Consider the following 27,699-nt stretch of genomic DNA (forward strand, 5'->3'; position numbering starts at 1 on the left):
TAAAAGGACAAATCAAGGTGATTTTATGTTACCCATACAATTTCACGCTCGTCACACGGGCAAGTGGGCATCCTGTCTTTTTTCACTTTTCTCATCCAAGGGTGAGATAAAAGGGGGCTGAAGCATTTGCTGTGTGAGTTGTTAGGAGTTCAGGCGAGAGTTTGCTGCTGCTTCATTGCCGAGAATTTGGACCTTTCCCTGGGGTGTCTTCTGAAGCTTTTGCTCTGGTATTTTTGTCCTGGTAATTCTGTTGGAGCATTTCTACCCATTGCAGCCTTCTGCCCAGGGCAGTGCCTTCTGCATTTCAGCAGATGGGAATTGTGTCCTCTGCCTGGGGGAATTCCTCCTCTGAGGAAGAGAGGGGCCAAAGGGCTAGGAGACTAGGTGTCCACAGGCAGCGTCACAGGGAGAGACCTGTGGGAGGAGAGGTTTCTTGCCAGGGTCAATGATGCTCACATCCTGCGACATTCCCAGGTGCCAAAGTTGTTTGTGACTCGAGTTCAGGTGAATGGTTTGTTGCTCACGACGCCACTCCAGCACTCTAGGATAGTGGCAGAAGAGAGATACAGTTGGTACCACAAGGGTGGTGGTTGCGGGGACTACTGGGCTGCTGAAGATGAGGTTTCACTGTCTGGACCAATCAGGGGGTGCACTGCAATATCTTCCAGAGCGACTGTCATATATCACTATTGTCTGCTGCACTCTGCACAATGTGGCTCTAGCAAGGGGGGAGGGATCCACGAGAGAATGCGAATAGCAAGGCTGCTCCATAAGCATCACAGGAAGACTGCTGATGGATCGAATGAGGAGGCTGGACAGACACAGAGTGAGGACGAGGGGGCAGATTTGAGGAACTATGGAGACAAAGACATCAGGGAGACCTTGATTCCATGCCATTCAGCTAGGATGCCAAGACATGACTTCAATCTCATTGCAAGGGCAACACCACCATCATACACATTTCTGAGGAGGCAATGCCATGACCCCAATGTCACCTCTCAACCTCTGGAATGAAGATTGTTGCCCATGCCATCTATAATAAGGCACTGATGAGGTCTATTGAACAGAAGGACACTCAGGGTATTGAAACAAAACCGTTACCAGAGTTACAAACACGGGGCGAAATTCTCCCCAAACGGCGCGATGTCCGCCGACTGGCGCCCAAAACGGCGCCAATCAGACGGGCATCGCGCCGCCCCAAAGGTGCGGAATGTTCCGCATCTTTGGGGGCCGAGCCCCGACATTGAGGGGCTAGGCCGGCGCCGGAGGGATTTCCGCCCCACCAGCTGGCGGAAACGGCCTTTGTTGCCCCGCCAGCTGGCGCGGAAATGACATCTCCGGGCGGCACATGCGCGGGAGCATCAGCGGCCGCTGACAGTTTCCCGCGCATGCGCAGTGGGGAGAGTCTCTTCCGCCTCCGCCATGGTGGCGACCGTTGCGGAGGCGGAAGGGAAAGAGTGCCCCCACGGCACAGGCCCGCCCGCGGATCGGTGGGCCCCGATCGCGGGCCGGGGCACCCCCCGGGGCCAGATCGCACCGCGCCCGGACCCCGGAGCCCGCCCACGCCGCCTTGTCCCGACGGTAAATAGGTACTTTAATTTACGCCGGCGGGACAGGCAATTTATCGATGGGACTTCGGCCCATCCCGTCCGGAGAATCCAGCGGGGGGGCCCGCCAACCGGCGCGGTACCGGATATTTGGCGGGGGCGGGATTCACAGCGGCCAACGGCCATTCTCCGACCCGCTGGGGGGTCGGAGAATGACGCCCAAGGTTACTAACATCACACAAAAATGACACATAACACTGATGAAAAGAATGCATGTCACCCGTGAGAACTCATTGTGTAATCATGGTGCCTTAAACGTACGTTTGCAGGTGCTCGTTTTGGTGCCCCCACCTTGTTGACAGTGGCATTGGAAGCAGATTGCTGGCTCTATTGTCTTGTTGGCCCTGGTGAACCTGTCAGGCATGCTCCGGCTGGTGAGTCCTCAGCAGGATCCACCTAGGAGGGTACAATCAACGACAGGACTGGGCACTCCTCTGTCACTGAGTCCTCAGATGATGCCAAGGTCACAGACAGAAAGTCAGAGGAGCTGTCGCCCTTGTCACAGAGGCAACAGGCAGCACGTCAACCAGCGTGAAGTATGGCTGAACCTCCCTGCTCACCACTGATGGACAGGCACCTAGCAGAGAGACCAGGTTCCTCATCCATCTCTCACACTGACAGTGACCTTTATCACAGACAGTGTGTGGGCAGGTCCAAGCGCAAACCCAGGAACCCTTGATTCTGTTCCTGGGGCTGCCTCTCCATGATAGTCGCTACTCTCTCAATGCAGAAGGCTGTGCACTCAGTTCTCAGGATCAACGCAGTGCTCACGCTCCCCATGGATTCCTGCATGATAGATACCATGGTACATAGACCCTCAGGGCTTTCTGCCAGATCATCCTACGCATTCCACTGGATAACAAGAAGCTGCTGCCTGATGGTTGACTCCAGCCGTTCACCATTGGCCTCAAACTGCTTCAGATCCTGGCCTCCAGCAGTCTTCCAGCCTTCAGCACCCTGGGCTCTCTCTGCCTCTGCCAGCTTCTCAAGTAAGTATGATGTGCCCTCACCACAGTGCGCTCCAAACTGAGCTGATGCACCGTAAACCATTGATGTGCCTGTATCTGCACTGGTGCTCGGTACAAACAGTGCATGCGACATGGGTGCATTGGTCAGCAGCTCCTCCTCAGGGTCAGCAGAGCATCGTCCGGATGGTGCTTATGGTGGAGAATCAGATTATGTCATTAAGAGCATTCTCACTAAGTAACTGTGCAAACACAACAATGTCTTACCAAAACAGACATGTGCCTCGCTGATGCACTGTGAGTGGCCAAGCAATGGATTCTCTGGATTTGAATGTCTCATTGGATATGGTACAACCCTGCCCTTCTTGCTCAGTATCTCATCTGCCAACTACACTTTATTGTTCTCTTAGAAACCTGCCTCTCTGAGACCTGTGGACCTTGCTCCTCGCTTGCATTCCAAGTCCAGGGCATCCGATTCAAATGTGGACAGGATCAGGATGTTGGGCACCCCAGCATCACCCATCCGTGTGCACACCAGCGCAATATGGCTTCTCTTCATCTGAATGGCAGAAAGTGCATTCATTAATCCATTCTTCACCTGCAACACCATTTTTTTCCATTCATTCATGGGATGTAGGTGTCGCTGGCAAAGCCAGCATTTATTGCCCATCCCTCATTGCCCTTGGGAAGGTGAAGGTGAGCTGCCTTCTCGAAATGCTGCAGACCATGTGATGTAGTACACCCATGGTGCAATTAGGGAGGGAGTTCCAGGATTTTGACTCAGTGACAGTGAAGTAACGGTGATATAGTTTCACATCAGGATGGTGAGTGGCTGAGAGGGAAATTGCTGGTGGAGGTTTTACCACATATCTGCTGCTCTTGTCCCTCTAGGTGATAGAGGTCACAAATTTGAAAGTTGCTTTCGAAGGAGTCTTGGTGAGTTGATGCATCTTGTAGTGCTCCAACTGCTGCTACTGTGCACTGGTGGTGGAGGGAGTTGATGTTTGCAGATGGGGTGCCAATCAAGCAGGCTACTTTGACTAGGATGGTGTCGAGCTTATTGGGTGTTGTTTGAGCTGCACTCATCCAGGCAAGTGGAGTGTCCCATTATACCCCTTAAGTAAGTAGGTAAGTGTTCCATTACATTCCTGACTCATGCCTTGTAGATGGTGGTCTGGCTTTGGTGAGTTAGGAGGTCAGTTGGTCACTACACAATTCCTAGCCTCTAACCTGCTCTTGTAGCCACAGTATTTATATGGCTGGTCCATTTAAGTTTCTGGTCAATGGTAACCCTCAGGACATTGATAGTGGGCAATTCAGGAATGGTAGTGTCTTTGACTGCCAACGGGAAATGGTTGGATTCTCTCTTGTAGGAGATGGTCATTGCCTGGCACTTGTGTGGCATTGAATGTTACTTGCCTCTTGTCAGCCCAAGCCTGGATATTGTTCAGGTCTTGCTGCATTTGGACATGGACTGCTTCAGTGTTTGAGGAGCCACAAATGCTGCTGAACATTGTGCAGTCACCAACGAACATGCCCACTTCTGACTTTGTGATGGAAGGAAAGTCATTGTTGAAGTCGCTGAAGATGGTTGGGTCTAGGACACTACCCTGAGGAACTCTGCAGTGATGGCCAGGAACTGAAAAGACTGACCTCCAACCATCACAACTATCTTCCTTCATGCCAGATATGATTCCAACCAGCAGAGAGTTTTCCCCTTGATTCTCATTGATTCCAGCTTTGCTCAGGCTCCTTGATGCCATTCTCAGTCAAATGCAGCCTTCATGTCTAGGGCAGTAACTTTCTCCTCACCTCTGGAGTTCAGTTATTTTGTCAATGTTAAACCAAGGTGGTGATGACATCAGGAGCTGGGTGGCCCTGGACTAACTGAAACTGAGCACCAGCAGGTTATTTCTCAGTAAATGCCACTTGAGAGCACTGGTAATGACCCCTTTCATCACTTTACTGATGATCAAGAGCAGACTGCTGGGGCAGTAATTGACCAGGTTGAATTTGTCCTGCTTTGTTGTGTACAGGACATACCTGGGCAATGTTCCACATTGCTGGGTAGATGCCAGTGCGGTAGCTATATTGGATCAGCTTGGCTAAGGGCACAGCAACCCTTTCCCCAGGAGAGCCAGTTTGAGCACCTGTCAGATCGGCACTCCTCACTCTTCTAGAAACAAATGATGAGCAGCAACATCGCCCACCCTTGGCTACTGGGATGTGTGCCATTTGCAATTATTTTAAAATTGTACCCCCATTTTACCATCTTTCTTCTCAGCGTAAAGAATCTATCATCATGTGTTCATAGCCTTTTAAATTCTTGAAGACAAGCGTCCGATCATCTGAACCTCGACAGTCTATAACCTTAATCACCAATTATGTTACAATGATACTTGTTACCAGAAATCTGAGTACTCATTCGGGTGTTTTTATTTTCAGATCAGTCCAATCACATAATTAGTGCACAGGAAACTGTTAAATCAATGGCCTGAATTTCGCAAGTAACTGCTATTTTACCATCTACAAGCAGAAACACAGAGAAGGGGCTTTACCCAGATTAAATACCTGGCCTATCTACAGTGTTTCTACTGGAACTTACCATTGCCTACAAGACCGATTCATCTCTGTATGGTTACCTCCTCATGTGAAGTCAACTCCACTGGAAAAGTGAATTATACAGCATTGGTTTTCAACGTACCAAACTCCATTAAGAGATACCTTTTTGAACTTTGATTCTGGACTCTAGGCACACAAGAAACAACAATTATGTTCTCTCTGGTCTTTTCCCTGTAAATCTTTATTTTATCTATCCCTCTTTTACTGTATGAGTGCATAGGAGGTAACATTGCTACCCCCCTCCAAAATTTGAGAGTGTGCAAATAAACTAACCCTTTAATTTAATCCAATCTCTTGCTGTGGTGTTATTAATAGAAATAATAAATCATAAATAGGTACCCAGAATTGTCCACAATATTTTATCTCAGGCAAACCAGCGATCAATGAAGTTCTAGCATGATCACTTTCTTTTTCAATTCTACCATTTATAAACCAAATTAGCCTATACACTTTTATTTAACTATCATATCCACTTGTCGTGCCGCCTATAAGGGCTTGTGTCTCTGAATACCAAGGGTGCCTCTGCTCATCTACACTTTTCAAAGTGTGCTATTTCTAGCATGCTGGCATTTTCTATTAGTTCCCCCAAAGAGCATTATATCATGGGCGGGATTCTCCAATAATGGGGCTATGTCACCACTCCAGCATCAAAACACGGGCATTTCACTCTGGACTCTCTTGAAGAAACCATTCCCGACAGGCAAAACATGGTTAGAACCACGCTATTGGGAACTCGGCCAGTTTTCTTCGGGGAATCGTGAGGTGGGGCCTCTGTCAATGGCCCACTCCGCGTAGAACGCGCGTGATTCACGGTGATTCTCCAGGGACCAGTGTCGCGCTGGTTTTCGGCGTCAATGCCCATTCTCCTTCCCCGCGCTGATCGCAATTTTGGCGTGGAGGTTCCGAGAAGTCTGCCCCATATTTCTCCAAACTGAACTCCATGATTCTGCCCATTTCACCATCCAGCCTATGCCACCATGAAGCCTTTAATTATCATCATCACTATTGTGCTATTTTGCTAGGTTTTGTAACACCAGCAAATTTTCTACTGCGACCCCAACACAATTCTGCTACATACAGTACAAATATTCAGCAATATAATCCATAGGTATTCAGCACAATAGTATAATTGTTCAGTTGTAAACGTCATAGCTACCCATTTAAATAAACTGTATTCAGTAAAGCACAATCTAGTTAGTCCACCTTGATTACTAGTAATGCAGCAACCCTGAATTTTTGACATGAAGTTTGTAAAATATTTTGAGTTTAAATATAATTCATTTAGTAAATTTTCGACTGATTTCTTTGTTGCGTGTAGCAGATAACGATGTGAATAGTACATGTAATATATGTTCTGCAGACATGTATAATTCGAGGTACAGTATGCTCTTATTTGTGAATGGAATGCATGTCATCCTGCTATTCAGAAATCTCGTCTGCAGTTTATACAATGCTGTTTGCATTATTACTTATCTTGGCAAATGATTGGTTGGCTGTGAGCTTATAAAAGAGTTAAATTTTATTGCACCTGTCATGTGAGAGTACCTTTAAGAAATGGGTGTTTGAGAAATGTACCATTAAGAAATGGGTGTTTATCAGTGATGTCAGAGTGAGGGTGGAGCTGGGCTGTCTGTCAGCTTTTTACTTTCGTTTTAGGCTGTTTGCTGCATGATGTGTTTTAGTTTCGCTTTCAGAGCTGGATAGCTGCAGTCACAGCCAGAAGGGGTATTAGTCTCTCCCTCTGTAATTTAAAGACTGTAAATCGATCCTTTGGTGATTTAAAACTAATAACTGCTCTCAATAGTGAATGTAAACCTGATCTTTGTGTTTTAAAGCTTTTTAAGTCTTATGAATGTCAAAAGGACAGCTTAAGGATTATTTAGTGTTGGATTCTTTGGAGGTTGTATTTGAATTGATGGTTGCTAAGATGTTCACTGTATGTTTTAAAAAGGTTAACTTGAGTTAATGGAATAAACATTGTTTTGCTTTAAAAAAATACGTTTTCCATTTCTGTTGTACCACACCTGTAGAGTGGGCCGTGTGCTCCCCATACCACACTCTAGTAAAAGTTGTGGGTCAGGTGAACTCCATGATACACTTTGGGGTTCTCTAAACCCTGGCCCATAACAAATTGGGGGCTCATCTGGGATAAAAGTCTATCTATTGGATTGGCTTAGTGAACTTAAAGACAGTGAGGGGTGAGCATATTGTGGTTGATTTTCAGGTGTGGTATTTCAGTTTAAGTGGGGAGTGTGTTGTAAACAATGGCTCTTTCAGAGGCTCTGAAGTTTTTGGGGGTGGAGATGGTCACACGCAGTACCTTACGGACAGAGACAAAAGCAGGCTGTTAGATTTGGCAAAAACATTGCAGTTAACATTACCTGACAAAATGCAAAAAGATAAGGTAATTATGGTGGTGGCTAAGCATTTAAAGTTGCCTGAGATACAGTTTGACTCATTGGAAATGGCAAAAATTCAGTTACAAATTAAACAAATGGAACATGAGAAAGGATTAAAGCAGCTTGAATATGAAAGAGATAGAGAGGAAGAAGAAAAAGAGAGGGAGGAAAATGAAAGAGAAAGGGAGATACAGAGCAGGGAAAAAGATAAAGAGAGAGAGTTGAACTTCAGAAAATGGCCATAAAAGATGACAGTCAGTTAAAATTGGCAGGTGCAAAGGGAACCGTACAGTTAGATGATAGTGATGAGGATAGTGAGAAAGAGCGTCATAGTCGAAGGCTTGGTCAGGATCTATTTAAATATGTCCAAGCATTGCCATGGTTTGATGAGAAGGAGGTAGAAGCCTTTTTCATTTCATTTGAGAAGGTAGCTAAACAAAATTAAATGGCCACAGGACATGTGGGTATTACTGGTTCAAACAAAGCTGGTAGGTAGGGCTAGTGAAGTATTTGCATCACTATCAGATGAGGTATCTGAGTCGTATGAGGAGGTGAAAAAATCCATCTTAGGTGCATATGAACTAGTGCCTGAAGGTTTAGAAATTTAAGGAAAGAACCTGGTCAAAGATACATGGAGTTTGATAGGATCAAACAGAGTAATTTTGATAGGTTTGAAAATAGACCAAACGTATGAAGCTCTCAGAGAAATTATACTTTTGGAGGAGTTTAAAAATTCAATTTCTGATGTAGTGAGAACTCATGTGGAAGAACAAAGGGTTAAAACTGCGAGAATAGCAGCAGAAATGGCAGATGATTATGAATTAGTTCATAAATCAAAGTTTGGTTTCCGACATCAGCCTGTGAGGGATAGAAACTGGGGACATGAGAAATACTCAAGTGGTAAAAGTAAAGGTGATCTGATGGGCGATATAAGGAGAGTGCACCTCAGACTAAAAAAGAAATCCAGGACGGTGGAAAAGAAATGAAAAGTTTCAAATGTTTTTACTGTAATAAACTAGGCCATGTAAAGTCACAGAAACTGGGGACATGAGAAATATTCAAGTGGTAAAGGTAAAGGTGATCTGATGGGAGATAATAAGGAGAATGTACCTCAGATTAAAAAGGAAATCCAGGAGGGTGGAAAAGAAATGAAAAGTTTCAAATGCTTTTACTGAAATAAACTAGGCCATGTAAAGTCACAGTGTTGGTGGTTGAAGAAAAGCACTGGGAAGGCTGATATGGTAAAACAGGATAAGACAGTGGGGTTTGTTATAGTGATAAAGGAAAACCCAAGTGAAGCGAAGAAGGTGCAAATGATTGTACAGCCTGATCAAGAGGTGATTGATAAGAAGGTGCCAGATCTCTTTAAAGAATTTACTTGTGTGGGTAAAGTTTACTCATGTGTATCAGGAGGAGCAGGTAAAGAAGTCACAATTTTAAGAGATACGGGAGCTAGTCAATCTTTAATGGTAAGAGATGAGGAGTTGTGTAGTTTGGGAAGAATGTTGCCAGAAAAGGTGTAATATGTTGAATTCAGGGTGAAAGGAGCAGTGTTCCATTATATAAGGTAAGTTTGGAAAGTCCAGTGAAGAGTGGTGAAGTGGTAGTAGGAGTAATAGAGAAACTATTTTGTCCAGGAATACAGTTTATCTTGGGTAATGATATAGCTGAATATAATGATATAGCAGGTGGGAGTGATGCCTACTGTGGTGGATAAGCCAGTGGAAAATCAGACAACTGAAGTGTTGAAGGACATATATCCTGGGGGTTTTCCTGATTGTGTAGTAACAAGGTCGCAAAGTCACAGGTTAAGACAAGAGGAGAAATCAAAGAGTGAAGATGAAGTTGAAGAGCAATTATCAGAAACGATTTTTGATCAGATGGTTGAAAAAGAACAAGAACAGGTGGAGGATGAGGCGGATATTTTTAGTTCAGGAAAATTGGCGGAGTTACAACAAAAAGATATAGAAATAAAACGGATGTATCAGAAAGCATACACGGAAGAGGAATCGGAGTGTATACCAGAGTGTTATTACCGTAAAAGTAATGTCTTGATGAGAAAATGTTGACCTTTACATATGCAGGCGGATGAAAAGTGGGCAGAAGTTCATCAAGTAGTATTGCCGGTAGGGTATAGAAAGGAGGTGTTGCGAGTTGCACATGAGGTACCGGAATTTGCTACAGGAATAGTGCCAGAGGACTGGAGGATAGCAAATGTGGTCCCTTTGTTCAAGAAGGGGAGTAGAGACAACCCCGGCAACTATAGACCGGTGAGCCTCACGTCTGTTGTGGATAAAGTCTTGGAGGGGATTATAAGAGACAAGATTTATAATCATCTAGATAGGAATAATATGATTAGGGATAGTCAGCAAGGCTTTGTGAAGGGTAGGTCATGCCTCACAAACCTTATCGAGTTCTTTGAGAAGGTGACTGAACAGGTAGACAAGGGTAGAGCAGTTGATGTGGTGTATATGGATTTCAGTAAAGCATTTGATAAGGTTCCCCACGGTAGGCTATTGCAGAAAATACGGAGGCTGGGGATTGAGGGTGATTAAGAGATGTGGATCAGAAATTGGCTAGCTGAAAGACAGAGGGTGGTGGTTGATGGGAAATGTTCAGAATGGAGTTCAGTTACAAGTGGCGTACCACAAAGATCTGTTCTGGGGCCGTTGCTGTTTGTCATTTTTATCAATGACCTAGAGGAGGGCGCAGAAGGGTGGGTGAGTAAATTTGCAGACGACACTAAAGTCGGTGGTGTTGTCGACTGTGCGGAAGGATGTAGCAGGTTACAGAGGGACATAGATAAGCTGCAAAGCTGGGCTGAGAGGTGGCAAATGGAGTATAATGTAGAGAAGTGTGAGGTGATTCACTTTGGAAGGAATAACAGGGATGCGGAATATTTGGCTAATGGTAAAGTTCTTGGAAGTGTGGATGAGCAGAGGGATCTAGGTGTCCATGTACATAGATCCCTGAAAGTTGCCACCCAGGTTGATAGGGTTGTGAATAAGGCCTATGGAGTGTTGGCCTTTATTGGTAGAGGGATTGAGTTCCGGAGTCATGAGGTCATGTTGCAGCTGTACAAAACTCTGGTACGGCCGCATTTGGAGTATTGCGTACAGTTCTGGTCACCGCATTATAGGAACGACGTGGAAGCTTTGGAGCGGGTGCAGAGGAGATTTACCAGGATGTTGCCTGGTATGGAGGAAAAATCTTATGAGGAAAGGCTGATGGACTTGAGGTTGTTTTCGTTAGAGAGAAGAAGGTTAAGAGGAGACTTAATAGAGGCATACAAAATGATCAGGGGGTTAGATAGGGTGGACAGTGAGAGCCTTCTCCCGCAGATGGAAATGGCTAGCACGAGGGGACATAGCCTTAAACTGAGGGGTAATAGATATAGGACAGAGGTCAGAGGTAGGTTCTTTACGCAAAGAGTGGTGAGGCCGTGGAATGCCCTACCTGCAACAGTAGTGAACTCGCCAACATTGAGGGCATTTAAAAGTTTATTGGATAAGCATATGGATGATAATGGCATAGTGTAGGTTAGATGGCTTTTGTTTTTTGACTTCCCACGTCGGTGCAACATCGTGGGCCGAAGGGCCTGTACTGCGCTGTATCATTCTATGTTCTATGTTCAGTGGGAGGTCATTTGGGAATATGAAAACTCAAGCTAAAATCCAAAAACATTTTTATTGGCCTGGACTACATAAAGATGTAGTTAAATTTTGTCAATCGTGTCACACATGTCAAGTGATAGGGAAACCTCAAGCAGTGATAAAACCAGTGCCCTTAATACCCATTCCAGCATTTGAGGAACCTTTTACAAGGGTCCTAATTGATTGCGTATGACCGCTTCCTAAAACAAAAAGTGGGAATCAATATCTTTTGACGATAATGGATGTGTCTACTAGGTTTCCAGAGGCCATTCCAGTAAGTAACATTACAGCTAAAAGGATTGTGGAGGAGTTACTTAAATTCTTTACTAGATATGGACTACCCACAGAAATAAAATCAGATCAAGGATTAAATTTTACCTCAAGGTTATTCAAAGAAGTTATGGATAGCTTAGGAATAAAACAATTTATATCAACTGCGTACCATCCAGAATCGCAGGGAGCGTTAGAAAGGTGGCATCAGAAGGAAGGGGGTGGGGTCAAGGGGAAAGGGCGGTGTTGGAGGGGAGCGCACGCTGACTGCCAGGGGGAGGAGAAATTCTCACACTGGGGGGTCGATGGAGTAGCGGGAGAGGCCGGGGTCAGCAGGAGTCTGCTGACTTACGGGAGTGCCATGGGGGGAGCAATACAGCTGGGGGGGGGGGGGGGGGGGGGAACCTAGCTGTGGGGGAGGGGGAATAGGGGGGAAGGGGGGGGAACTGGGTTGCTGCTGCACTGGCCAAAGGGGAGCTGGAGCTCGGAGAGAGAGTCGGGGCGGGGGTCCACCGCCTGGGGGAATGGAGGGTGCGGGAGGCGCGGGCATGTGGCTGGCCTAGAAAGGGAGATGGCTAGTCGGTGGGGGGGGGGGGGAGCCCCCTGATCCGGATGATAACTTGGAATGTGAGAGGCCTGAACGGGCCGGTCAAGAGGGCCCCTGTGTTCGCGCACCTGAAGGGACTGAAGGCAGAAGGGGACGCATTTGAAGGTGACAGATCAGATTAGGCTGAGAAAGGGATGGGTAGGGCAGGTTTTCCACTCGGGGTTGGACGCGAAGAATCAAGGGGTGGCGATCTTGGTGGGGAAGCGGGTGTCATTTGAGACGCTGAACATCGTGGCAGATAATGGAGGTCGGTACGTGATGGTGAGTGGTAAGCTGCAGGGGGTGCGGGTGGTACTAGTGAATGTATACGCCCTGAACTGGGACAATGCCGGATTCATGAGGCGCATGTTGGGTCGGATTCCGGACCTGGAGACAGGGAGCTTGATAATGGGGTGGGACTTCAACACGGTGTTGGACCCAGCATTAGACCGATCCAGGTGCAGGACGGGTAAGAGGCCGGCGGCGGCCAAGGTGCTTCGGGGGTTTATGGACCAGATGGGGGGAGTGGACCCATGGAGGTTTGCCAGGCCAGGGGCCAGGGAATTTTACTTTTTTTCCGACATCCATAAAGCCTACTCCTGGATAGATTTCTTCATTATGAGTAGGACACTAATCCCGAGGGTGGAGGGCACGGAATATTCAGCCATAACTATCTCAGATCATGCCCCGCATTAGGTGGAGTTGGAGTTGGGGGAGGAGAGGGAACAGCGCACGCTGTGGTGCCTCGATGTGGGACTGTTGGCGGATAAGGAGGTGAGCGGGCGGATCCGGGGGCATTGAAAGATATTTAGAGGCTAACGACAATGGGGAGGTGCAGGTGGGGGTGGTCTGGGAGACGCTGAAGGCGGTGGTCAGGGGAGAGATAATCTCCACTAGGGCCCATAAGGAGAGAAAAGAGAGGAGAGGGAGAGATTGGTGGGGGAGATATTAAGGGTGGATAGGAGGTATGCAGAGGCCCCCGAGGAGGGATTACTCAAGGAGCGACGAAGCCTCCAGGCCGAATTCGACCTATTGACTACCAGGAAGGCAGAGGTGCAGTGGAGGAAAGCGCAAGGGGCGGTGTACGAATATGGGGAGAAGGCGAGCCGGATGTTGGCACATCAGCTTCGGAAGCGGGAGGCAGCAAGGGAGATTGGGGAAGTTAGGGATAGAGAGGGGAACACGGTGCGGAGTGCGGTGGGAATAAATGGAGTCTTCAGGGACTTTAATGAGGAGCTGTATAGGTCTGAGCCCCCGACGGGGGAGGGGGGGATGCGCCCATTTTTGGATCGGCTGAGGTTCCCGAGGGTGGAGGAGGAGCAGGTGGTTGGGCTAGGGGCACCGATTGGGCTGAGGGAGCTGGTTAAAGGGTTGGGGAGCATGCAGGCAGGGAAGGCCCCGGGGCCGGATGGGTTCTCGGTGGAATTCTATCAGATGTACATGGACCTGTTGGGCCCACTACTAGTGAGGACTTTCAATGAGGCGAGGGGGGGGGGGGGCCTGGGCCTGCCCCCGACAATGTCCAGGGCGCTGATCTCACTGATCCTGAAGCGGGACAAGGACCCATTACAGTGTGGGTCGTACAGGACGATCTCGCTCCTCAACGTCGACGCGAAGTTGTTGGCAAAGGTGCTGGCTACCAGAATTGAGGACTGTGCCCCGGGGGTGATTCACGAGGACCAGACGGGATTTGTGAAGGTTAGGCAGTTGAACACCAATGTGCGGAGACTCCTCACCGTAATTATGATGCCCACAGTGGAGGGGAAGCGGAGGTAGTGGTGGCTATGGACGCGGAGAAGGCCTTCGATAGGGTGGAGTGGGAGTATCTTTGGGAAGTGCTGAGGAGGTTTGGATTCGGGGAGGGGTTCATCAGTTGGGTTAGGCTACTTTATGAAGCCCCGGTGGCGAGTGTGGCCACGAACCGGCAGAGGTTGAAATACTTTTGGCTGTACCGGGGACGAGGCAGGGGTGTCCCCTATCCCCCTTGTTGTTCGCATTGGCAATTGAGCCTTTGGCCATGGCACTGAGGGAGTCCAGGAACTGGAGAGGACTGGTTTGAGGGGGGGGGAGAGGAACACCGGGTGTCGCTGTATGCCGATGACCTGTTATTGCATGTGGCGGACCCAGTGGAGGGGATGCCGGAGGTTATGCGGATCCTCAGGGAGTTCGGGGACTTTTCCGGATATAAGCTTAATGTAGGGAAGAGTGAGCTCTTTGTGATACACCAAGGGGACCAGGGAAGGGAGATAGATGAGCTTCCGCTGAAGAGGGCGGAAAGGAGCTTTCGGTACCTGGGGATCCAGGTGGCTAGGAGTTGGGGGGCCCTGCACAAGTTCAATTTGACGCGGCTGGTGGAGCAGATGGAGGAGGAATTTAAAAGGTGGGATATGTTGCCACTGTCGTTGGCGGGTAGGGTGCAGTCGGTGAAAATGACGGTCCTTCCGAGGTTCCTCTTTGTGTTCCAGTGCCTTCCCATCCTGATCCCAAAGGCCTTTTGTAAACGGGTCAGCAGGAGCATAATGGGATTTGTGTGGGCGAATAAGACCCCGAGGGTAAAAAGGGTGTCTCTGGAGCGTAGCAGGGACAGAGGAGGGCTAGCGTGGCCCAATCTATGAAGGCACTACTGGGCTGCCAATGTGGCGATGATCCGTAAGTGCGTAATGGAGGGGGAGGTGGCGGCGTGGAATAGGCTGGAGATGGCGTCCTGTGTGGGCACGAGTCTGAGAGCGCTGGTGACGGCACAGCTGCTGCTCCCGCCGACAAAGTACACCACGAGCCCGGTGGTGGCGGCGACTCTGAAAATTTGGGGGCAGTGGAGGCACCACAGGGGTGAGGTAGGGTCTCGGTTTGGTGCCCAATCCGAGAGAACCATCGGTTTGTCCCATGTAGAATATATGGGGGGTTTCTGAGCTGGCATCGGGCAGGAATTAAAAGAATGGGGGACCTGTTTATAGACGGGACGTTTGCGAGACTTGGGGCGCTGGAGGAGAAATTTGGGGTACCCCCCGGAAATGCCTTCAGGTACATGCAGGTGAGGACGTTCATGAGAGGGCAGGTGAGGGAATTTCCACTGCTTCCAGCACGTAAGATTCAAGCTAGGGTGGTCTTGGGGGTGTGGGTTGGAGAAGGCAAGGTCTCGGCGGTCTATCAGGAGATGCAGGAAGAGGAGGAGACCTCGGTGGAGGAGCTAAAGGGTAAATGGGAGTAGGTGCTTGGGGAGGAGATAGATGAAGGTCTGTGGGCTGATGCCCTGGGTAGAGTTAATTCTTCCTCCTCTTGCGCCAGGCTTAGCCTGATACAATTTAAGGTTTTTTACAGAGCGCATATGACAGGGTCGTGGTTGAGTATGTTTTTTTGGGTAGAGGACAGGTGTGTGAGGTGCTCGGGGAGCCCAGCAAACTACGCCCATATGCTCTGGGCGTGTACGGTGCTGGATGGGTTTTGGAGGGACTTTGCGAGAACTGTGTCAAAGGTGGTGGACACCTGGGTCAAGCCAAGCTGGGGGTTAGCATTATTTGGGGTATTGGATAAGCCAGGAGTGCAGGAGGCGAAAGACGCCGGTATTCTGGCCTTTGCGTCCTTGGTAGCCCGGCGGAAGATTCTGCTACAGTGGAAGGATGCGAAGCCCCCAAGCGTAGAAGCCTGGATCAGCGACATGGCAGGGTTTATTAAATTGGAGAGGGTAAAGTTTGCCTTGCGAGGGTCTGTGCAAGGGTTCTTCAGGTGGTGGCAACCGTTCCTAGACTTTCTAGCAGAACATTAGGAGGTGGTCAGCAGCAGCAGCAACACATGGGGGGGGGGGGGTCAGGTCTGTGTTTATTATTGTTTCATGGGGGAGGTGTTGTACATTGGGGGAATTCGTGATATCAGTGTACGATACTGATCTGTCTGTTTTATGCTTTTCTTTTTTCTGTAAGGGGGGGTTTGTTGAAAATTGGCTAAAATTGAATTTAAAAAAATGTTTTTAAAAGAAAGGTGCCATCAGACATTAAAGACAATGTTGAGGGCTTATTGTCACCATTATCCAGAGGATTGGGAAAAAGGAATTGCATCCGTACTGTTTGCAATTAGGGATGCACCTAATGAGTCAACCAAATTCAGACCTTTTGAACTAATTTTTGGTCATGAGGTAAGAGGACAACTTAAATTGATAAAGGAAAAATTGGTGAGTGAGAAATCGGAAATTACATTATTGGATTACGTGTCAAATTTTAGGGAACAATTAAATAGAGCAGGTGAATTGGCTAGACAACATTTAAAAGGTGCTCAAAATGTGATGGAACGGTTAGCGGACAAGAAATCCAAAGTTCGTAGTTTTGCCAGTGGAGATAGAGTCTTAGTGTTGTGACCAGTGGTAGGTGAGCCTTTAAAAGCTAGGTTTTGTGGACCTTATCAGATTGAAAGGAAATTAAGTGAAGTGTATTATGTGGTAAAAACGCCGGATAGAAGGAAGACTCACCAAGTGTGTCATATGAACATGCTTAAAAGGTACTTTGAAAGGGAAAAAGAGAAAAAGGAGGTTTTATTTATTCTAACTCAAAGTGACGAACCAAATCCAGATGACTGTGAATTTGACATACCTCAAATTAAATTGGAAAATAAGGATGTTCTTAAAAATTTGAATAAATTGTTGAGTTACCTTCCAGAGGAAAAACGAACTGACCTGAAAGAGTTATTGATATCACAGGGGCAAGTTTGTGGAGATAAATTGGGAAGTACTAAAATGGCGATACATGATGTAGATGTGGGAAATGCTGTTCCAATCAAACAACATCCATATAGACTTAACCCTTTAAAATTGGCACAGGTTAAAAAAGAGATTGAGAGTATGCTTAAAAATGGCACAATTGAAGCGGGTTGCAGCCAATGGAGCTCACCCATAGTGATGGTGCCTAAACCAGATGGTACCCAATGGTTGTGTGTGGACTATAGAAAGGTGAATGCAGTTACAAGAATGGACTCTTATCCTATCCCACGTTTGGAGGATTGCATTGAGAAAGTGGGACAATCAGCTTTTATTTCCAAACTGAATTTACTTAAAGGTTACTGACAGGTACCTTTATCCGAAAGGGTGAGGGAGATTTCAGCTTTTGTGACTGCAGATGGTATATACCAATTCAAAGTTATGCCGGTTGGCATGAAAAACGCTCCAGCCACATTTCAACGGTTAACTAACAAAGTCATTTCTGGATTACCCAATTGTGCGGTTTACATCGACGATCTGGTCATTTTCAGCCAGAGATGGAAAGAAGATTTAAAACATCTGATGGAGTTATTCGATCGACTTCAGGAGGCAGGTTTGGTGATAAACCTAGTCAAAAGTGAATTTGGAAAAGCCCAAGTCACTTTCTTTGGCCATACAATCGGACAGGGTCGATGGTCACACGGGATGTGAAACCAACAGTCATTGAGGAGTTTCCGATACCCTCAAGATGAAGGGAAATAATGCGATTTCTTGGCCTGAGTGGATTTGATCGAACATTTGTGCAAAGGTTTAATAACGTGGTTGCTCCACTAATGGACTTGCTGAAGAAACGGAAAAAGTTTCAGTGGACAGTGGACTTTCAACAAGCATTTGACTGCCTGAGAGCTGTGATAATCAATGCCCATGTGTTGGAGAATAACAAGCGACTCTGTGATCAGATTGAACTAAAGTATCTGACTTTAAAGAGAAATGTCAAGGTGTAGAGAAATGGATGGATCGTGCAGAGACCTTCTTGTTCAAAGAGACTGTCAATGGAGAAGGATTTCAGTTGGAGGAAGAACAGAAAATTGACTATTTTATTATACCTGTTTGCGTGTGTTGCTTTTTGAAATGAAAAAGTTTATTTACTGTGTGCATTTCTTAAAGAATAGTGAAGAGGTGACAAATGAAACCATCTTGAAGTTGATGGTTTATTTTTTTTCTTGGGAGGTCATGTGAGAGTACCTTTAAGAAATGAGTGTTTAAGAAATGTACCTTTAAGAAATGGGTGTTTATCAGTGATGTCAGAGTGAGGGTGGAGTTGGGCTGTCTGTCAGCTTTTTTCTTTCATTTTAGGCTGTTTGCTGCAGGATGTGTTTTAGTTTCATTTTCAGAGCTGGATAGCTGCAGTCACAGCCAGAAGGGGTATTAGTCTTTCTCTCTGTAGTCTAAAGACTGTAAATCGATCCTTTGGTGATTTAAAACTAATAACTGCTCTCAATAGTGAATTTATACCTGATCTTTGTGTTTTAAAGTTTTACAGTCTTATGGATGTTAAAAGGACAGTTTAATGATTATTTAGTGTTGTATTCTTTGGGGGTTGTAGTTGAATTGATGGTTGCTCAGATGTTCACTGTATGTTTTAAAAAGGTTAACTTGAGTCAATGGAATAAACATTGTTTTGCTTTAAAAAATACTTTTCCATTTAGGCTGTACCATACCTGTAGAGTGGGCCGTGTGCTCCCCATACCATAATCTAGTAAAAGTTGTGGGTCAGGTGAACTCCATGATACACTTTGGGGTTCTTTAAACCCTGGCCCATAACACACCTTTATAAATATTACATCATAAATCAAATCAGGAAGACAAAGAAATTATTTTTTGTTGTATTTCAAAAAGACATTTGCCATTTATATCCCTTTATATTAGATACAAAAATAAAAGACCATTGAAATTCCTTAAGGACCTGTGAATTTTAATAAATATTAATTACTTAACTACTCTCATAGTGATACTACGAATTCACAGATGGCTGTTTAAGAGGAAGTTCAATGGGTACACTTTAAATTTAAAGTGCATCAAAAATAAATGTGATGTGCAATGCTCTTCTTTTTATTCCACCTGACTGCAATAAGGATCTATTGAGAATTGCAGCTCTGTTGTCCTTTCTGCTGCTGGAGCTTCCCACCTCTACAGGGAGTCAATTAACTGGTATCATTAACCAAGTAAACAGAAACAGCTGACCAGTATCCAGGCTCAACAAGTACCAATTTACTGCTGCTCCCACAGCTTCAATGAACTGACTGGCTTTCTGGAAAGTAAATATTCAGTATCTATGGGTGAACTGTTAAATACATGATTTTTTTTGTGAGTAAATAATTTGCATGACACATCCTAAGGCAGAATTCTTTATATTGAATATATTTTCCCCACATACATGCTCCTTCATCTTTTAATATATTGTTTTTGTCATAATTTTGAGCAGTGATGGGCAACCTGGGCTAGCGAACGGGCCACATGAGTGGCCCTCCTTCATCTCAGTGGCCCACAAGATTAAAATTGGGCTTGTTCACTAACCATGTCTCCATGAGTAAGATTAGATATATTTAGTACATGCTGAATATTTTACAACAAGGTACCCAAAAATGCTTAATCATTTATCTATCAATAGAACTGTCAATTTTGAATGATAAAAAACAAGATAAATATTTACACTTTAGACTCAGAGGGAGCGCAGGACTCTCACAGTCAATGTTGTGAGCAATCAGTATGCACCTCACTTCACTTGCACTTGCTTTACGTCCATATCACTTCAGTCATGCCAGTCGGAAAAAAGCTATGTGGGTGGAAATCATCGGAATGTGGCTACCCTGCGCATGGGCACCGATCAACAAAACGTCTCGTGGGGCCGCACTCAGAGCCCAGATGGGCCTCATGTGACCCCCGGGCTGCAGGTTGCCCATCACTGAGTTAGAGGCACTAGAAATTTGCATGGTGGTCCCTAGTCCCATCCTCAAGAAAACACTTCTCATGCACATGATGTTTTTCCCTTTGCCTACAACTCAAATTATTGTGCCCTTTTTCAGTGAGGCTGCTAATTTGTGCCTGTAGTCTGGGTTGAAAACATTTTATCCGGCAGCATTACAAGCAAGAGAAGGATGGAGGATGAGGCCGACCAGTCAAGATTGGATTTGATCGCAATCATCAAAGATGAAAAGATTGCAAGCAGTCAACAATACCTAGCCTTCATTGAGAAACATGTGGATAATGCTGGAATATCTTTGTGTCTCTTTTGAGTAATTTAATTTGATTTTGATCTATTTTGAATTTGCAGCCTGTCAGCGGTCAATGAAAGTGCCTGGCTAAAAGTTTTCTTTTGTTAGCTCATTAAAAGTCAAGGTGACTTTTTTCCATTGCATTTTGAGATCATAATGCATTCTTCATGGGTGCATTAGGAAAGCATAATAAACAAACGTGTACACTGCATTCCATGTATTTCATAAATTCTTCCCTGTGTTGCAGTTCTTTTTCCCAGGACTATTTCTCCATAACCTTTTAACCCATTACCAATTAAACATCTGTCTAACTCCTCCTTAAACTTCCTCACTGTCCCAGCATCCACCACACTCTTGGGTAGCGAATTCCACAGATTCACAACCCTTTCAGAGAAGTAGTTTCTCCTCAACTTTGTTTTAAATTTGCTACCCCTTACATCACGACTATGACCTCTCATTCTAGAATGCCCCACAACAGGAAGCATCTGCTCCAAATCTACTTTATCAATACCTTGTATCATCTTGTATACCTCAATTAGATCTCCCCTCATTCTTATAACTCTAGAGAGAATAGGCCAAAGCTGTTCAATTACTCCTCATACGACAAACCCCTCATCTCTGGAATCAACCTAGTGAACCTTCTCTGAACTGCCTCCAATGCCATACATCTTTCCTCAAATAAGGGGACCAAAACTATGCACAAATGGCCAGTCTTTTCAGGGGATGAAATTGTTTCTTGCTCAATCGATTGTTGCTGATAAACCTAAGTTCAGCCATGTCAGTAGATTGACTATACCATTTGATCCTTTGCACAATGGTCACTAAAATTCTGCAAAAGCATCATTAAACGTACATGCAGGATAGTTCTGAAGTTCATTGGCCATTGTGGGTGATCAATCAAACCTAGAATCTAGCATTGAGTTTGGGCATTAACACTCTACACAATTATCAAATTAAGTTGGAAAAAAATCAGCAAATTACACCCAAGAATTCACACAAATAATACAAACATAAATTGTCAACCAAATAAAGAAGAACACAAAAGCAATCCTGTAATTCCTATCCTGGTTAAAACAATTAGCATGTCACTTCCAAAAGCTCAAATTACTTTGCATATTATTGTTGTGACAATTAAGCACATAAATTGTGGTTTGCTTTATAATGCAGTCAGTGGAGCAATAGGCAGAAAATTACCACTATAATGTTCAGCTAATACATTTTTCGACTAAAATACCTGAACTGGTATTCTCTCAATTTGCAGGTTGTGCCTTCCCTTTGGCCAGTTAGGATATGATGCACGTGCATGCATTTGTACATTTTATTGTTTCCTTTTATCACTAAAGATTGAATCAGTAGGAATATTTGGTCAAGGAGGAACGATTGGTAACATGGACAGAATGTTGTTCTGAATGTGAAGCATTGGTTAGATGCACTAACTTGGTGGAGGTTAAATTAAGTTAGCAATAAACAAACAAGTATATTAATTACGAATATTAAAAGTAAACCAAATTACAGACTTGTTATCAAGTACAAAGCTGTTGCAAAACTATATAGAGAAATGAAACAATGACAATTAATTTTTGAAGCAGAACACATTTAAAAAGTAAATATGGATGTGTTTGCACCACAACTTGCAGCAAATTTACTTTGTCATAAGAGTCTCTCACGTCAAATGCTGACTCAGTACTTAACACAATTTCATTCATTTTGGTACAAAGACAAACCGCTCCATGCTGACAATGCAGTTGTACGGCAGATGCACCCTTAATATGGAGATTGTAAAATATTCAAAAGTAAGAAAAATGGAAGTCTGGAATGATAGGAGAAGCCAGTTTTTAATATTATGAAACAAAATCTGTCCTTCAACCAATATGCTAATAAGAAAGCAATCTGCATTGCAAAGTATAACACCTAATCTCTGCATATTTTAAACATGACTCTGGGGAAGCAATGGTTCAAGAATTGATTGCCATGTTTTCAACATCCACACCAGTGACGTTTCACAGCACTGGAAATAAAGTACATCAAACCCATATGTAAGCTGTCTTTCTATCACATAATGCATTATCCATGGCTACAACAAACCATATAATTTCTTGGCTTTTGTAAAATCTTGCTCTCCTATACGTAGGAATAAACATTGGAACAAGATGTGCGGGTTAGGTGGATTGGCCATGCTAAATTGTCCCTTAGTGTACAAAAGGTTAGGTGGGGCTACTGGAATACAGCGATAGGGTCGAGGCATGGACTTCAGTAGGTTGCTCTTTCCAAGAGCCAGTGCAGACTTGTTGGGCCGAATGGCCTCCTTCTGCACTGTAGATTCTATGATTCTAAGGTTAGCTCGTTCAACCCTTCAAGCTGTTCCACCAATTACTGGATCATAGCTGATCTGTATCTTACTCCAGTTCCCCACCTTAATTACACATTTGTTAATCCCCTTGGCTAACAAAAAACTATCAGTCTCAGTTTTGAAATGTTACATTGACCTTGCCTCACCAGCTTTCTTTGAAAAAGAGAGTTCTGAATTTCCACTATATGTTGTTTGAACAATTACTTCCTGACATCGCCCCTGAATGACCTAGTTCTAATTTTAAGGGTTTGTCTTTCATTCTGGACTTTCCCACCAGAGGAAATAGCTTCTCTATAGTGACCCTATCAAATTATTTAATCATGGTAACCGCTTCAATTACACCACCCCTACCTTATACCTTTATACTCGAGGGAATACAAACATAGTTCAGGTATTCTGTCCTCATAGTTTAACAGTTTTAGCCCTGGAATCTGTGCTACACACTAACCAAGGCACTTGCAAAAATCTTTAATCTTGTTCTAGATTTCCTTAGCAATTTTTTTTCTCATATGCCCTTTTTTGCAGTTCTCTCCACATTCTTGGTATTATTAGTCTTTATATCTGTCCCAGTCTGGGGGGAATCTCTGCTATTCTTTGTATTTGTATCAGCCTTTTCTTTCAGTTTGTTTTGTGGACTGGTTGTTTCATTGTACACAGCTCTAGCTTTTTAGGAGTATATATGAGACTGTAATGTACCTAAAATGTCCTCTCACACAAAGAAATAACACAAAGCCTTGCAATAGCCACAGAGTAGCAGCATTGACATCAAAAACAGACAGATATTGAAACAGATCCAACCAGAATAAACATGCAGTCCATATTAGGTTTCCAAAATGGTAAATTAAGGATCTCCAATTTGCTCTGTGAGAACAACATTAGTAAAGGAGAGACTATTTATACGTACTGGATATATGGTAAAGATTTCTCACTTAATGATGCATTGCAAATAATATTCTATTTCCAGTATTTTGGTGTTTCCCACTTGTGAAACGAACGCGATAATGCGCCATTGTTGATTCAGGATTATCTATTCATTCGAGTAGTTATTTTTCATACTCACTTCATCCAGAGTAGATGGGGAGGGTGGGTAGGGTCAAACTGCGGGTCGATACATATACATAAAACTATTAACCTGCACTACCTCCTGAAGGGGATTTGGTGCAGTCACTCAAATAGGTTTTAAGAAAAGACTGATTTGGGCTTGAATCGCGTGAAACGTGTTCAGAATAGCACTGGTAGCGGGGAGCAGGGTGATTGTTCTCCAGTAGGCGGAAGACACCTAACTGAATAAAAAAACACATTCGTTGTTCTCAGACCAAAATACATTTGTGTGTATTGATTGCTCGCCAGTCGGTGCCTCGCTTGAATGTGAACTCAAAATGAACATACAAGCACAGTATTATTGTATTCCAGCTGGTTTTAAACTGTCTCGATCAAAAATAAGCCGAGGATCTTACTGCGCCAGTATTAAGTTGGGTACATTTTATCAAACCCAGCAGCCACATTCTAGCGGAAAGTCCAGCAAATTCCCATTCATTGTGCTTTTTAACAATAGCTGTTGTGAACTATGTCATTATATTTCTCAGGAGCATGGGCAGTATAGCTTGTTATTGGGCTTTGCCGTTGCGACCACTTTATTGGAACATATGGCAATGAAGGTGTTTTGGGATCTGACTTGTTTCCACACCGAGATAGATGAGTTGCTTTAAGTATTCTTTTGTTTGTGTTACTAAACCGGCACATCAGCGGCAGGAATGTTGTTCTGCTACCAGCAGGTGAATTATTTCTTAATTTATTCAAAAACCGTGAGTCTGAGATACAACGTTAGGCAGGCAGAGCGCCCACTTTAATCTCAGGGCTGTTTCTTTGACTGCACAAGAATGTTTTCAGGTAAACAGCGCATTCCCGCGTTTGAGATGTTATTCCCTAAAGCGCCTGAAATAGGAAGTGACAGGTGGGATGGGAAGAGGAAACCAGGACCAAACCCAAATGTGGTGGCGGCGCTGATCATTTCAGCACCACGGCCAGCTCCTGTCCCAGGCAGCACGGCTGGCAACACCACCACTGCCAACACCACCAGTGGCAACACGGCCACTGGCAACACCACCACTGACAACACTGCCACTGGCAACACCAGCACTGGCAATACTGCCAGTATTGACAGTAGGACCCCCTTGGCAACACTGCCTCTGGCAACACCATCACTGCCAACACCACCAGTGGCAACACTGCCACTGGCAACACCAGCACTGGCAACACGGCCACTGGCAATACCACCATTGGCAACACTGCCACTGGCAACACTGCCAACACCCTTGGCAACACCGCCTCTGGAAATACCACCATTGGCAACACTGCCACTGGCAACACCACCACTGGCAACACTGCCAACACCGCCAGTGGCGACACTACCACTGGCAACATCGCCACTGGCAATGGTGCCACTGGCAACACCACCACTGGCAACACTGCCACCACCGCCTCTGGCAACACCACCACTGGCAACACTGCCACTGCCAACACTGCCTCTGGCAACACCACCACTGACAACACTGCCACTGGCAACACCAGCACTGGCAATACTGCCAGTATTGGCAGTAGGACCCCCTTGGCAACACTGCCTCTAGCAACACCATCACTGCCAACACCACCAGTGGCAACACTGCCACTGGCAACACCAGCACTGGCAACACCGCCTCTGGCAATACCACCATTGGCAACACTGCCACTGGCAACACCACCACTGGCAACACTGCCAACACCCCCTTGGCAACACCGCCTCTGGCAATACCACCATTGGCAACACTGCCACTGGCAACACCACCACTGGCAACACTGCCAACACCGCCAGTGGCAACACTACCACTGGCAACATCGCCACTGACAACGGTGCCACTGGCAACACCACCACTGGCAACACTGCCACTGGCAACACTACGACTGGCAGCACTGCCACTTGCAACACTGCAGCAACTGGTAATTTGCTGAGCAAAAATGAACAATGGAGGAATAGAATCCCTAAAGCTGATTTGCTGATTTATCTGATTTACCCCTAAAGCTGATTTACCCTCAATCCTCCTTTACCATAGGTTCTTATGTTTTACTCCAGTATTCTCAGTCCAACCATCTATTGTGCGAGTCTCCTTTTTGCCATGGTGGCTGTGACAGTGATTCGCCTCCCGGGTCCGTGTTTCCTGATTATAGAAGCGTTTTACACGGGAACTAGGGGCCGGATGGGCGATGCTGCACATACCTGAGGTAGCTGGGCTGTGCTTTCTCAGTGCCGGCAGTCACAGCAATGCTGCCTGCCGTTTCGTGGCGCAGAGGTAGCTCGATTTGCAAGGCAATACACCCCCATCGCCTGGAAACCTCCTTGCAACGAGATCCTACAGCACCGCCTCGTTACTGTAGAAATCCGCTGCCTTGCAACACGCCTCTCTCGGGATGTGGCGCCCTGACCTACAGGGAACCACCATACCTGGAAACACGGTGGGTTGATCGACACTGTCCAGCTGCCCAGGGAACAGGAGTCATTCGGCCCATCGAGCCTATTCTGCCATTCAATTAGACTCATGGTTGTCGACTATCCTAACTCCACCCGGCTGCCCTTTCACATTCAACAGCCGCTCCTGGAACTTATGAGGGAAGGCTTCCCGGCTAAGGAAAACGGGAAGGGGTATCCGGAAATTGGGCTAGGACTGGAGAAATGGGCGGGTAGAATGTAAATCAGCGTCACCCCCAAACACCAAACCCAGCAGCACCCACCACAATGATGCCACATGTCTGCACCAGAAACTGCAACAGATCCATGCATATTTCAGCAAATCGAAATAAACACAAGACCCAGCAACAGTTAAGCGTTTTCCCACAACCTTGCCTTTGCACAGCGAATGCGACTAGTGAAAATTAAATGCACCGCACGCCGCAATTGGAGATAATTCGCTCCATAATAAATGTTGACATTAATATTTATGGTGTATTTACAGAAAACAGCTGAGCCTCCGCCGTTAAACTAACAAGACCCACCGATCAGAAGACCAACATACGAATTTGAGAGTTTCTTTTTTTTTGTGCATTTCACGGCAATTTCTAAATCGGTTTCACGTTAGAAACGAGGCGCCTGCAGAATGGAGCCTCTGCCGTGTGTTTGAACTGTAACAAAAGAAAATCACATCGAACAATACCTTGCTTCCTTGACTGGGTTATTATCGGGAAGAGCACCCCGGGCAGATCGGTGGTTCTGTGATGTGGCTGGTCGGTGCTTTCAATATTGAACCAAATCCATTATCAGATATCCGGTTGAAAATCCTACAACAGTGTCAGAGCGTGCTCTGCAACAGCCTGCCTATTGGACTGCATCATTCCGCCTTTTCAAAGCATACAACCTTAGAATGGTTACAGTACAGCACATAATGCGGCTATTCGGGCCGGCCTGTCCATGCCATCTGCAAAAACTACTCAGTTCTCCCATTGCCCCACCCGTTCTCCTTATATAGTAGCCTGAAAGTTGCAGTCGGGATTATCTGAGGACCGAGGCAGTGTTTGAGTGACATTGCCCTGGGATGTGTTTAAGGCATTCCCTTGCTATTTCCAATGTGCCGGTGCTCAGCTAAAATAATAAAGAGATACCACAGCAAGATATCAAGCACTGGCTTAATAATATCGCTGTGAGCATTTTGTAGGCGAATGATGAATAGTGTTCAGCTATTAAATCTGCCAGTGCAATTAACGGTCAGTTGATCGCTTCTTGCAATGAGTGGGCGGCACGGTGGCACAGTGGTTAGCACCGCTGCCTCACAGCGCCAGGGACCCAGGTTCAATTCCAGTCTTGGACCACTATCTGTGTGGAGTTTGCACTTTCTCCCCGTCTGTGTGGGTTTCCTCCGGGTACTCCGGTTTCCTCCCACAGTCCAAAGATATGCAGGTTAAGTGGATTGGCAATGCTAAATTGCCCCTTAGTGTAGGGGGTTATTGGGAAGGGTGGAGTGCTCTTTCAGGAGGTCAGTGAAGACACAATGGGTTGAATGGCCTCCTTCTGTACTGTAGGGATTCGATGAATATGTGAAAGAGAAGCCATCTTTTTCTTAAGCCAATGCATCCAGTTAAAATTCTTGATTTAACAACATAAAAACATAAAAAATAGGATCAGGAAGACCATTCGGCCACTCAAACCTGCTCCCCCAGTTAATACCATCATGGCTGATCTTTGCATCAACTCTATTTTCCTGCCCCCTCCCCAAATCCCCTGAGAGATCAAAACTCTGTCTATCCGGAAATTAAATGTGTTC

At 45.6% G+C, this 27,699-nt stretch overlaps 1 protein-coding gene across 3 annotated transcripts in view; it reads right to left on the bottom strand.

Annotated features, from left to right (window-relative positions):
- amer3 (APC membrane recruitment protein 3) overlaps positions 1-26,896 on the bottom strand; it is a 240,958-nt gene extending 214,062 nt beyond the window's left edge. For 2 of the 3 annotated variants that reach the window (XM_072474710.1, XM_072474708.1), the window contains exon 1: positions 26,596-26,896. The gene's annotated coding sequence lies outside the window, so the exon portion shown is untranslated. Of the gene's footprint in view, positions 1-25,664; positions 25,749-26,595 lie in introns of those variants that run through there. The other variant, XM_072474709.1, reaches the window with a different exon arrangement.
- Positions 26,897-27,699: the final 803 nt, after the last annotated feature.

This window comes from Scyliorhinus torazame, chromosome 14 (genome assembly GCF_047496885.1).
Source record: "Scyliorhinus torazame isolate Kashiwa2021f chromosome 14, sScyTor2.1, whole genome shotgun sequence".
Taxonomy (NCBI): domain Eukaryota; kingdom Metazoa; phylum Chordata; class Chondrichthyes; order Carcharhiniformes; family Scyliorhinidae; genus Scyliorhinus; species Scyliorhinus torazame.